The sequence below is a fragment of the Drosophila willistoni genome, unplaced genomic scaffold, assembly GCF_018902025.1.
Source record: "Drosophila willistoni isolate 14030-0811.24 unplaced genomic scaffold, UCI_dwil_1.1 Seg212, whole genome shotgun sequence".
Taxonomy (NCBI): Eukaryota; Metazoa; Arthropoda; class Insecta; order Diptera; family Drosophilidae; genus Drosophila; species Drosophila willistoni.
In genome coordinates, this window is record NW_025814181.1 from 410,561 (window position 1) to 424,034 (window position 13,474).

The window sequence follows — 13,474 nt, forward strand, 5'->3', positions numbered from 1 at the left end:
CACCTTGAAGGATTTCCGAAGCGGTAACGTTCGCGCTGGCGGGTGCCTGTTTCTGCCTACGGAGAATGTCACTATTTCGTGGTCGCTGGCAGAGTATGCCATGCCTACGCTCCAAACAGCCGAAGCAGCAATACTGTCGCTGGCGTAGGAAAGATCCACCACCGATCCTGTGCCGGCCCTTCGGAAAGTGTGTTGTGTGCCGACGTTAAGCAGAGATATGCTTAAGTTGGCAAAACCTTCAAGGAGCCCATTCTTGACTGCTTTGGGCATTTTGCTGAGCCCTTGGCTGCTCCACATCAGACGAGTGTAGCTGCTGGTGCTGCATGGCTTGTTGCTGTGATCCAATTTGACTGGATTGGCTCTGCTGATGGAGCTGTTGCTGCCCCTGCTGGTACTGCGCCGTCTGAAGCCGTGTAGACGACTTCTGTGGGTGTTGGCGATTCTTCTGTTTCGTCTTCTGCTGTTGTGGCCTCGCTTGGTGACGACCTGAGTCATCGAATGGTGACGTTTGACACAGCTTATCCCGCTTAGACGGTGAATTCACCAGCTCGGTTTGCTGTTGCCTACTCACCCGTTTAGGTGGAGACATGCTGCAAGTGGGACACGCCACTGGCAATTGCGAGATCGGCCCTTTGTCTTGAAGCAAGGCGATCACTGCTACGTGCAGTTCTCGCAGCCGAGCAACCTTCTCCCTAAACTCGTTAGTGATGCTGCGGTTAATTTTGCCACTAGCATCCTTATCTCTGCTATAATGGGTAGCAATTGAGGCCAGAATATGGCCCATTTCCTCCAACTCGTTGCAAGTAGGCCGCACCTGCCCCACCTTGCTTTTTTTAATGCAGGCCCCGTTATTGGCTGCCTCGCCATCGGTCCCTCAGCCCCAACAGATGGGCTTCTAAGCCTTTTCGGCGTTGCCTCGTGAGCATCCACTACAAGGGCAGCGTCTGGTGTTGCCACAGGCACCGACGGGGCGGGTGCAAGAGGTCTTGCCACCTGCTGCCGCTGCGGTGGCGGCGTCCTCTTCATCATTATTGACTCGGCCGCGCGTTCTAGAGGCAATTTCCCTCGCAGGACAAGAATTTCCTCTTGCCGCAACGCTGGGAGTTATGCCGCTCCAACTCGGCGGCGACACCAGCAATTGCCCCTATTGACGCAGCCCGACAATAGACAAGGAACAGTAAACAGAACTATGTATTCCAAGAAACTACTATGGAAAACAAATTACGGCCAGACTATACAAATTTAATTTCGTTTAAATAAATAAATAAATATGGAATAAATATGGAATAAAAAAACGATATAGAGAAATTTCCAAAGGTGGGAGTCGAACCCAGGAATTTTGCACCAGCGGCTAAGACTCACACCCAACGCCAAGCAGACCGTTTGTCGCCGCGCCCTCAGAACTCTGTTAGTATCCGAATGTCTGTTACGGCGAATAACAGAGACAGCCAGGAAGTATGCAGAAGAATTTATTAGGGGTAGAGCGTGGGTTACGATCAGCTGATTGAGGCGAGCCAGACAGGTGCTGGTAACTCAGCTGATTAGATTTATATCTATGTGTGGCAAACCTGGCAGCAGCTGGTATTTTTTCTGCACGTGCCAAAGGAGGACACAACACAGCTAATAAGCGTGAAAAAGTCCACCTCACCAATACCACTTGAGCTGCAAATGGGCGGGCAAAGAAAAAGGCCCCCCGCTCCCCTCCGGCAGGCCCAGGAACACCGACCCAGCGACCGGGGGAAAAAAGACTGAAGATCGGAATCCCAGCAAGCAGCGACGGAACGGCAGACCAATGGGTATACGTGAGTAGACACTTGCACTTGACACCGGCGATACCAAAAGTTCCTAAATTTCAGGAGGGAAAACGTTCAAACTTGAAAAAAACACAGACGAAGGCAAGTAAACGCGTCCGCACTTTTCACTTTTTTTGTCATCTGTGTGTGTGTGTCTCTCCCTTTGTGTGTGTGTGTGTGTGTGTGTGTGTGTGTGTGTGTGTGTGTTTGCTTGGGTGTTTCGTATGTTTAATTACAACTGATGCTGATTGGGCATGCAGATCATGCTGACAATGTGTGCGAAAACTAATAATTATGTTTATCAACTTTGTAATTGTCACACCCGCTTGTACGCGATTGCAGTTTATGTTGTGCGCCCCAAAAAAAAATGTCTTACACAAAGTTTTAGATAGGCTTTAGTTAGTTAAACACACAGAAAAACTAACTAACTAACTAACATTCGCTACGTGCACACATCACATTTACTTATTGTCACCAAACTTAATGAAATCATTGTATAACAATCAATCAGGTTTCATTTTCATTTATTCACTTTCATTATAATACTAATCAGATCCATAGGTGATTTTGAACACTTTTTGGCATAGACTCTTGATATTCACCATCCATTCGATGCGTTAGTTTGTCATTCGAACTCGATGGAGTTAATATAATGTGTAGAATCTCGCCAAGTAAACCGCTTTCATGGCTCAAGGGAACAGCTGCATATTCACAAATCACTCGTAGCAAACAACTCCGTCCGGGTAGTCCCAAATTGTCCAATATCATCTCAATGCCACGATAAATAATCCAACGATATATCGCACCATAGTCAAACTGCTCATTTCCATTTGTCTCCTTCTCTCTGGCCGATACGGTCATCGGTTTGAGATAGACGAGCGTGATCTCTGTTGAATTGGTGGGCAGAAAGTACTCTGCTTTCAACACATAGCCAGATGTAACTGATTCGAAATGTAAACCATCAACAGGTATACCCATACCGCCAATAAATAGTAAACGTGTCGGTGTTTCTTTCTTCAAACTTGCGGCTTCTCGTTTTGTTTACTTTCATTTAAAATTCAGTTCAATTAGCACTCATGTGAGAAGTGCCCTGATCTAGTTAAATCAAAATTAGTCGTTAACTAAAGACCATAAAAACATTTAAATACAATACAAAAGAAGAATTGAAGCATGAATAAAGAACCTTTTTTCGAAGAGAGAATAGCAAGGTAAAGGGAACTCTAATAGACTTTATAGGAATGAAGTATGAGGCTTTAGTTTTAAATTCTGTATACCAAAAGTAACGATCACTAAATAAACAACGTAAATTTCCATTAAAAAGCTAATGTCTTCACTTTCTTGGCACATTAAATGCAGATATTAAATTACGAAAGACAGTTTTGGTTTACTTTTTTCCTCATTGTTTAAGAATAAACATCGTGTTCATCTGAAGCGGCTTCACCAAATCAGATGCACTAAAGAAAATATAATACAACTGTACTTTGGCACGTTTGTGGTTGTTTAACTAACCTAGTATATGACTAGAATTACAATCAGAATTACAATTGGAAATGATTCTGCGAGCTTACGAATACCTCACGGCTTAGATTAATTCTTTGAATTGAACTTAGTACATTTTTTAAGCCTCTTATGAACATAAAAAAATATATTTAATGTAGTTGGATTGTTATAATTAATTCAATAGACAGAAAAGATTTTCAGATTAAAGAAGGAGAGTTCTGATTTCAAGTGTCATTTAAGTACTTAACAAGTTGTTAAAAAAAAAAGTCAAAACGACAGGAAAATGTTATTTAAAAGCTACTATTAGCAAAGAAATACATATAGTTTTTATATGAAAAGTGCCCCTTTTAGGTGGGTCTTAGACTAGAAACCCTTATAATATTGAGTTCACCTATTCATTAAAGTCATAAGCTTAAAACGAACTTCATAATATATAGACAAATTTCATGCTTCGATTAAATATTTCGTAACAAAATTTTTACCTTATTAACATTGGCTTGAAGATGAAGCTTATTTCTACAGAAATTCAAGTACTTATAGCTAACAGCATTCAATATTAGATACAATAACATTTTGTGTCCAAAACAAATAAGTGAAATCAATTTACAAAGTACAAACAAATTGACCCAAAAATTTCAATCTAATTATGCATGGTCACTATGCGGATCACTTTTGCCGAAAATTCAAATAAACAAAAGCCTTATATGCAAAAATGAAAACATAAAGAATACAGAGGAAAGAACAAAAAGGTTCAGTTGAAACACACGTGCCTATCCGGAGTGTGTGTGTGCGTGTGTGTGGAAGGGAATTGACAATTGTGAGCCAAAGAGACAAAGAGTGAAAGTGGATTGAAGTGGCAATCAAATAATGTTAGGCCTTTCGACCTTGTGTGAGGCCAAACAAAATTGGCTTAGTTTTAAGTGTATGCCACCCCGCTGAGGGTGTGTGTGTGTGTGTGTGTGTGTGTGTGTGTGTGTGTGAATGAGTGTGTCCAAGGTTCCGGTTTTATACAAGACTTTATCATTGAATTTTATGCCACAATCCTTTTTATATACGTTTTTTTTTTGCTTTAGTAAATTCATTTATTTCAATTGTTGTTGAAGCATCTGCCCCCATGAGCTGCTACAGATGCCGCCGTTGCCGTTGCCGTTGCCGCCAACAAAGACCGTAATCTCTACTCACTATACCGGCTTATACCCAAGATTTCACTATGCAAAGTGGCTAAACTGTTATGCCTAATTATATTAGACATTTACCACTGTACATATTTAACTCCCATTTCTTGCCCATTTCTAACCCAATTGTCGGAATCGCTGAGGGCGTTTCTCTGTCTGCATAGCTTGTGCAACTTTCAAAATGGGGCCAAAGTTTTGTCTACATTCGTTTCATTTTATAACCCAAAACAACTGCAACAACAACAACAACAACAACAGCAACCGAATACGTATAATAAATAAAACAAAACAAAAGTTTTTCAACTTTTTGCCGCCTTTTTTGTTTAGCATTTGAGCGTGGGTTACGATCAGCTGATTGAGGCGAGCCAGACAGGTGCTGGTAACTCAGCTGATTAGATTTATATCTATGTGTGGCAAACCTGGCAGCAGCTGGTATTTTTTCTGCACGTGCCAAAGGAGGACACAACACAGCTAATAAGCGTGAAAAAGTCCACCTCACCAATACCACTTGAGCTGCAAATGGGCGGGCAAAGAAAAAGGCCCCCCGCTCCCCTCCGGCAGGCCCAGGAACACCGACCCAGCGACCGGGGGAAAAAAGACTGAAGATCGGAATCCCAGCAAGCAGCGACGGAACGGCAGACCAATGGGTATACGTGAGTAGACACTTGCACTTGACACCGGCGATACCAAAAGTTCCTAAATTTCAGGAGGGAAAACGTTCAAACTTGAAAAAAAAACAGACGAAGGCAAGTAAACGCGCCCGCACTTTTCACTTTTTTTGTCATCTGTGTGTGTGTGTCTCTCCCTTTGTGTGTGTGTGTGTGTGTGTGTGTGTGTGTGTGTGTGTGTTTGCTTGGGTGTTTCGTATGTTTAATTACAACTGATGCTGATTGGGCATGCAGATCATGCTGACAATGTGTGCGAAAACTAATAATTATGTTTATCAACTTTGTAATTGTCACACCCGCTTGTACGCGATTGCAGTTTATGTTGTGCGCCCCAAAAAAAAATGTCTTACACAAAGTTTTAGATAGGCTTTAGTTAGTTAAACACACAGAAAAACTAACTAACTAACTAACATTCGCTACGTGCACACATCACATTTACTTATTGTCACCAAACTTAATGAAATCATTGTATAACAATCAATCAGGTTTCATTTTCATTTATTCACTTTCATTATAATAATCAGATCCATAGGTGATTTTGAACACTTTTTGGCATAGACTCTTGATATTCACCATCCATTCGATGCGTTAGTTTGTCATTCGAACTCGATGGAGTTAATATAATGTGTAGAATCTCGCCAAGTAAACCGCTTTCATGGCTCAAGAGAACAGCTGCATATTCACAAATCACTCGTAGCAAACAACTCCGTCCGGGTAGTCCCAAATTGTCCAATATCATCTCAATGCCACGATAAATAATCCAACGATATATCGCACCATAGTCAAACTGCTCATTTCCATTTGTCTCCTTCTCTCTGGCCGATACGGTCATCGGTTTGAGATAGACGAGCGTGATCTCTGTTGAATTGGTGGGCAGAAAGTACTCTGCTTTCAACACATAGCCAGATGTAACTGATTCGAAATGTAAACCATCAACAGGTATACCCATACCGCCAATAAATAGTAAACGTGTCGGTGTTTCTTTCTTCAAACTTGCGGCTTCTCGTTTTGTTTACTTTCATTTAAAATTCAGTTCAATTAGCACTCATGTGAGAAGTGCCCTGATCTAGTTAAATCAAAATTAGTCGTTAACTAAAGACCATAAAAACATTTAAATACAATACAAAAGAAGAATTGAAGCATGAATAAAGAACCTTTTTTCGAAGAGAGAATAGCAAGGTAAAGGGAACTCTAATAGACTTTATAGGAATGAAGTATGAGGCTTTAGTTTTAAATTCTGTATACCAAAAGTAACGATCACTAAATAAACAACGTAAATTTCCATTAAAAAGCTAATGTCTTCACTTTCTTGGCACATTAAATGCAGATATTAAATTACGAAAGACAGTTTTGGTTTACTTTTTTCCTCATTGTTTAAGAATAAACATCGTGTTCATCTGAAGCGGCTTCACCAAATCAGATGCACTAAAGAAAATATAATACAACTGTACTTTGGCACGTTTGTGGTTGTTTAACTAACCTAGTATATGACTAGAATTACAATCAGAATTACAATTGGAAATGATTCTGCGAACTTACGAATACCTCACGGCTTAGATTAATTCTTTGAATTGAACTTAGTACATTTTTTAAGCCTCTTATGAACATAAAAAAAATATATTTAATGTAGTTGGATTGTTATGATTAATTCAATAGACAGAAAAGATTTTCAGATTAAAGAAGGAGAGTTCTGATTTCAAGTGTCATTTAAGTACTTAACAAGTTGTTAAAAAAAAAAGTCAAAACGACAGGAAAATGTTATTTAAAAGCTACTATTAGCAAAGAAATACATATAGTTTTTATATGAAAAGTGCCCCTTTTAGGTGGGTCTTAGACTAGAAACCCTTATAATATTGAGTTCACCTATTCATTAAAGTCATAAGCTTAAAACGAACTTCATAATATATAGACAAATTTCATGCTTCGATTAAATATTTCGTAACAAAATTTTTACCTTATTAACATTGGCTTGAAGATGAAGCTTATTTCTACAGAAATTCAAGTACTTATAGCTAACAGCATTCAATATTAGATACAATAACATTTTGTGTCCAAAACAAATAAGTGAAATCAATTTACAAAGTACAAACAATTTGACCCAAAAATTTCAATCTAATTATGCATGGTCACTATGCGGATCACTTTTGCCGAAAATTCAAATAAACAAAAGCCTTATATGCAAAAATGAAAACATAAAGAATACAGAGGAAAGAACAAAAAGGTTCAGTTGAAACACAAGTGCCTATCCGGAGTGTGTGTGTGCGTGTGTGTGGAAGGGAATTGACAATTGTGAGCCAAAGAGACAAAGAGTGAAAGTGGATTGAAGTGGCAATCAAATAATGTTAGGCCTTTCGACCTTTTCCAAATGAGATGAAACTAAAAGACCAAACAAAACCGAAAAGCAACTGCCGGCAGTATTAAAATATTTAAAATACACCAATGTATCCCCCATTGAGGAGAGTGTGTGTGTGCTTATTTGTGTGTAGATGTATGGGTGTGGGGTACATAAAGAACAGCTGTGTCCAAGAGAACGGAAAGGATACTAGGGCAATGAAAGGTACCCTTAACTTGGCTTTACCGTGTTTAATTGAGTTTGAAATAGCTGCCAGATTTTTTTTCTCCTCTCCCGACATTCTCCCGCCTAGTTTGTGTGAGGCCAAACAAAATTGGCTTAGTTTTAAGTGTATGCCACCCCGCTGAGGGTGTGTGTGTGTGTGTGTGTGTGTGTGTGTGTGTGAATGAGTGTGTCCAAGGTTCCGGTTTTATACAAGACTTTATCATTGAATTTTATGCCACAATCCTTTTTATATACGTTTTTTTTTTGCTTTAGTAAATTCATTTATTTCAATTGTTGTTGAAGCATCTGCCCCCATGAGCTGCTACAGATGCCGCCGTTGCCGTTGCCGTTGCCGCCAACAAAGACCGTAATCTCTACTCACTATACCGGCTTATACCCAAGATTTCACTATGCAAAGTGGCTAAACTGTTATGCCTAATTATATTAGACATTTACCACTGTACATATTTAACTCCCATTTCTTGCCCATTTCTAACCCAATTGTCGGAATCGCTGAGGGCGTTTCTCTGTCTGCATAGCTTGTGCAACTTTCAAAATGGGGCCAAAGTTTTGTCTACATTCGTTTCATTTTATAACCCAAAACAACTGCAACAACAACAACAACAACAACAGCAACCGAATACGTATAATAAATAAAACAAAACAAAAGTTTTTCAACTTTTTGCCGCCTTTTTTGTTTAGCATTTGAATGGCATCGTTATCACAGAGACAGAATGAGAGTGAGAGAGAGATAGAAGAATATTGAGTAAAAGAGACCAAATTCGCTAGTCTCTTGTCTTATTTTTACGAGTGTCTGCCAAATGGGCGGCAAGTCAGTTACGCCCACCACATCCGCTCCCAACAGGCTGGCGCACCCTTAAACCAAAAAAAAAAAAAGAATTTACTTACAAAGTACTTATTTGCCTAATTAAAAAGCCATTTCGTATAAATAGCAACAACAATCCAAAAGTGAAAGAGGGCCCGAAAAAGAACTGACATTGCCGTTGGCTTAAAGCAAAGGCAAAATGTAATAAAATTAGTCCTAAACTAAAAAAAGAATGCAGCTGTATAAACAAATACCTGATAAAGATGGTGAAAGAACCCTTTTTTGATATGCCAAACTAATTTCTTGTTGCCTAACCCAAAACAAGGCTGCTGCAGGCCCTAGACCCAAATCGCTACAAGACTCTCACTCTCTCTCTCCCTTTTAACTCGAAATTAGCATAAAATGTTTTCACATTGAGACAATCAAGGAAATTGTCTTCCCCCTACCCTCAAGTTGGACATTTTTTATGAAATTTTATTATTATGTTTGCTATTTGAAGGTCGTCTAGCCAAAACTCTGCTTTAAGGACTTTTGTGAAAACTGCCAACACATTCAATATTAAGACAGCACCCCAGAGACTGAAGGGATTGGCACTTTTTATTGTGCTCTCTATTAAAATGGCTAACTAAAGGATACACACACACAAACAGTTTCAACTCGAATGCGACAATTAATTCTGGTGAATTATGACCACACAAAAGCTGAAAATGGCGCTAATGTGATGACCAAAAAACACGAGCAGCTGTCAGTGCAGCAGCAGCGGAAACGAAAGGACAGGACATATCTAGGACCTACCATCTTTTGGTGGTTTGTGGCGAAACATTTTTCGGTTCTAATGCAGCGAAATAGAGAAATGGAGGGACAACTCCCTGGCGTGTCATTTGCAATATGACAGTTTCATGCAGAATAACAACACACATATATACGTGATGGAAATCTAAGCCTCATATCTTAACTCTCCACTAACACCATTGCTGGGCGATATAGTCATATAATTTATGGCCAAACATTTCAACATTTCACAGGGCTCCCTCAAAACTATTGTTTCAATTGTAGTATACTTTTAGGGATAAGATTAGGCCACATACTTTTAGGGATAGATTATAAGTAATTAGAACTTAAGCATAATGTCTAGCTTTAAGTACCGTTAAGGACACTAGCCATAAGACCAATGTAAACGTTCTCCTATAAATACCGGGCTTGCGGCCCCAATAAATCACTTCAAGTCAAACCTTGCCTTCGCCTATTTTATGGCGATCCTGCCTAACATTGGCAATAAATAAAAAGGCAATAATAAAAAAATCCTTGCCATAAGAAAAAAAAGGCAAAGTGAAAAAAAATCGGGACAGACCACATTAACAAATGCCAAAGGATACAAAAGGAAGCGCTCCAAAAGGCATTGGAGGAGTGCCCACTGGACGGCCCACGGCCGCTAAGCATAGAATAGTACCGTGCCAGGCAACCAGCAGGAAGAGCAGAGCTTGCTAGAAGGAGGAGAGAAGAGGAAAAAGTGCACCAGAGGACCAAACAGGCGAGGCAACAACAGCAGCAGATGCAGAAACAACATAAAAAATTTAACAAAAAACAAAAAGTGTGCTATTATATGTAGGCATGTATATAATTAATATAAATAATAATGTAAATAATTAATTAATTAAATAATTACTAACAAAATAGAGAAAAAATAAAATGAAAAAAAAATAATATATTGTCCGATTTGAATAAGTCTATCATTGCCAAAAATACCCTAGAAAAAAAAGAAAAAAGAAAAAATACATATATACACATATATACATATACATATGCATAATTGAAAAATACACAAAAAGAAAAAAAAAACATATATTTATACAATTAAATATTAAATTCCAATCAGCCGCATATACCCCAACATACCCTAACAAAGAGCCCATGTTAACCATGTGCACTCAAAATTGCACAAACAACATAAGCACAGTTGTAAACCTCGCCACGGTCAAAGCGAGCTTCTAAAAAAAAAAAGCTCAAGTAAATTTCACAAAGCTTGAAAGCACACATAAAGCTTTCTGATCGCAAGCTCCACAAGATCAAAACTGCCCAATAATGAAGTCTAAATACCCTATAAGAAATTACAACATTTTTTTTTTGGAAATAATTAAATATTAGAAAATAGAATTTTAAACAATTTGAAAAAAAAAAATAACAAAGAAAAAAAATAGAAGAATCAGAAAATTAAATATTAAGAGAACAAAATTATTTTAAGGGAATTAAAATACGATAAAACCAAAAGTAACAAAATTTCAATGGACTAGAACATAGAAATATTGAAAGAAAAATTTCAGAAAGCATACAAGTGCCTAAATAAAACTATTTATATACACCCTCAAACCATAAATAAGCACCTTGAAACTATCTTCGACAGTTACAATAGAATAAAGAGTAGCAGTACAGACATATGCAATGAATCAAGCAGTAAAAGCTTCACTGAGCTAATAATATTAGCCTAATATACAGTTTAAATGAACAACTAATAAGTATAGCAACAAAACATAATATAAAATTCACAATACCGGTAGATTCGAATCTAGAAGCAACTTTTGAACCTCTAGTAGCAAAAGACACAGAAGAACCAGCTGTAAAAGATAACCCAGGAGACATTCAAGATAAACCAGCTGTAAAAGATAACCCAGAAGACATTCAAGATAAACCAGCTGTAAAAGATAACCCAGGAGACATTCAAGATAAACCAGCTGTAAAAGATAACCCAGAAAACATTCAAGATAATACAAAACCAAAGATGGTGCAAACAAAGATTGAATTTCTTAATACAGCTTTTAAGCTGATTCAGGAGTATGATGGTGGAGTAGAAACAATTCAAAGTTTCATAGATTCACTGGAATTAATCAATGAAATAAAAGCAGAACATGAAGAAACAGATATTAAAGTCATAAAAACAAAACTAAAAGGGGACGTTAGACTACTAGTTACTAATGAAAACACTATAAATGGTATAATCCAAACATTAAAGAAAGAAATTAAGGGTGAAACAGTTCAGGTAGCAGAGGCAAGATTAATGAATTTAAAACAAAATGGCAAGAACGCAAGTTTATTTATGTCAGAAATAGAAAATCTTACTAAATCATTGAAACGCGCTGCAAGATTCCAATTATTTAAAGGCTGTTAAATACTCATGCATATATCGATTGTTAGTAATAAGTATCGATTGTTAGTAATAAGTATCGATTGTTAGTAATAAGTATCGATTGTTAGCGATAAGTCCTCGATAGGTTGAGAGACGGCGTCTCTCTTCTCTTCCGGCGATGCAACGAGCAAGTTGCATCTGTGCAAAACGAAAAGATTTAATCCGACCAATACAAACTAATCTTTATCATTTTTACTTAATAAATAGGTGTTTACAACTCAGAAGTGGGATGACCACCCGAAAGGATACATATTTCGGGACACGGCACGCCACACGTTCCACATCGAGAACGGCCGCCTCCACGCCCACCGCTGCTGGCGCACCCACTGCTTTGACTCCCGCTGCAGTACCGGCGGCCACTGGAGCCGCCGCTGCAGTACCGAGAGCCGCTGTGCCAACTGCCGACATACTCGCCCCTGCCGGGCCCGCCGCTGCTGGGCCAACTGCGGACATACTTGCCCCTGCCGGGCCCGCCGCGGCTGGGCCAACTGCCGCCACACTTGCTCCTGCTGGGCACGCTGCTGCCGTACTCGCCCAGGTTGGGCCAACCGCTGACATGCTCGCCCCCGCCGGGCCAACTGCTGCTATACGAGCCCCTGCTGGGCTAACTGATGCCACATTCGCCCCTGCCGGGCCAACGGCTACCGCACACGCCCCTGCTGGGCCAACTGCTACCACACACGCCCCTGCTGGGCCCGCCGCTGCTGCATCCGCCCCTGCTGGGCCCGCCGCTGCTGCATCCGCCCCTGCTGGGCCCGCCGCTGCTGCATCCGCCCCTGCCGGGCCCGCCGCCGCTGCATCCGCCCCTGCTGGGCCCGCCGCTGCTGCATCCGCCCCTGCTGGGCCCGCCGCCGCTGCATCCGCCCCTGCTGGGCCCGCCGCTGCTGCATCCGCCCCTGCCGGGCCCTCCGCTGCTGCATACGCCCCTGCTGGGCCAACCACTGCTACATCCGCCCCTGCCGGGCCCGCCGCCGCTGCATCCGCCCCTGCTGGGCCCGCCGCTGCTGCATCCGCCGCTTACAGGCCACCTCTGCAGACTGCCGCCGCTGCACCTGCTGCCGCCGCTGCACCTGCTGCCGCCTCTGCACCCGCTGCCACTGCTGTACCCACCACCGCTGCCGCCGCTGCACTCGCTGCCATTGCTGCCGCCGCATCCATTACGGTACCTGCCGCCGCTGCCACATCCACTGTACCTGCGGATGCTGTGCCCGCCGACTATATGTCTGCCATGCGGGTTGGGCATCGCTCGCCGCCCCCGTCACTGGTCCCGACGCGGACCCATGGGAAGAGATGCCCGCTTTAGTGCCCTCCGAACCGACTGCCGCGGCCGCCATCACACCGGCCACTTCCGCCTCCCGCAGCCTGGATGAGCAACTGGCGACGCTGCAGAAACAACATGAGTTGCTACAGCTGCAGCATCAGATCCTCAAGCTGCAGCAAGGGATTGACGAATACCAAGCACCGAGGCAGCAAGTCAGTGACGTGAGTGTCATTGAGAGCATGGTGGCTCGATTTTCAGCGGATAACGCATATGACGTGAAGAAATGGCTGAATGACCTGGAAGACGCATTTGGAATTCTGCAGTTGAACGACCGCCTACGTTTGATCGCATGCCGTCGCATGCTGGAAGGTACGGCGGCGGTGCTGCTGCGCACGGTATCGGTGCACAGCTACGAAGAATTAAAAGCAATCCTCTTGCGAGAATTTGGACGCTCGTGTAGCGTCGAGGAAGTGTACCACGCTCTGCGTGGCCGGCGCATCAAGGCAGGCGAGG

At 41.5% G+C, this 13,474-nt stretch overlaps 2 pseudogenes; both read right to left on the reverse strand.

Moving 5' to 3' along the window:
• Positions 1 to 2,313: 2,313 nt before the first annotated feature.
• LOC124461145 lies at positions 2,314 to 4,583 on the reverse strand (annotated as a pseudogene).
• A 1,047-nt stretch (positions 4,584 to 5,630) lies between these two features.
• Positions 5,631 to 12,858, reverse strand: LOC26530219 (annotated as a pseudogene).
• Positions 12,859 to 13,474: the final 616 nt, after the last annotated feature.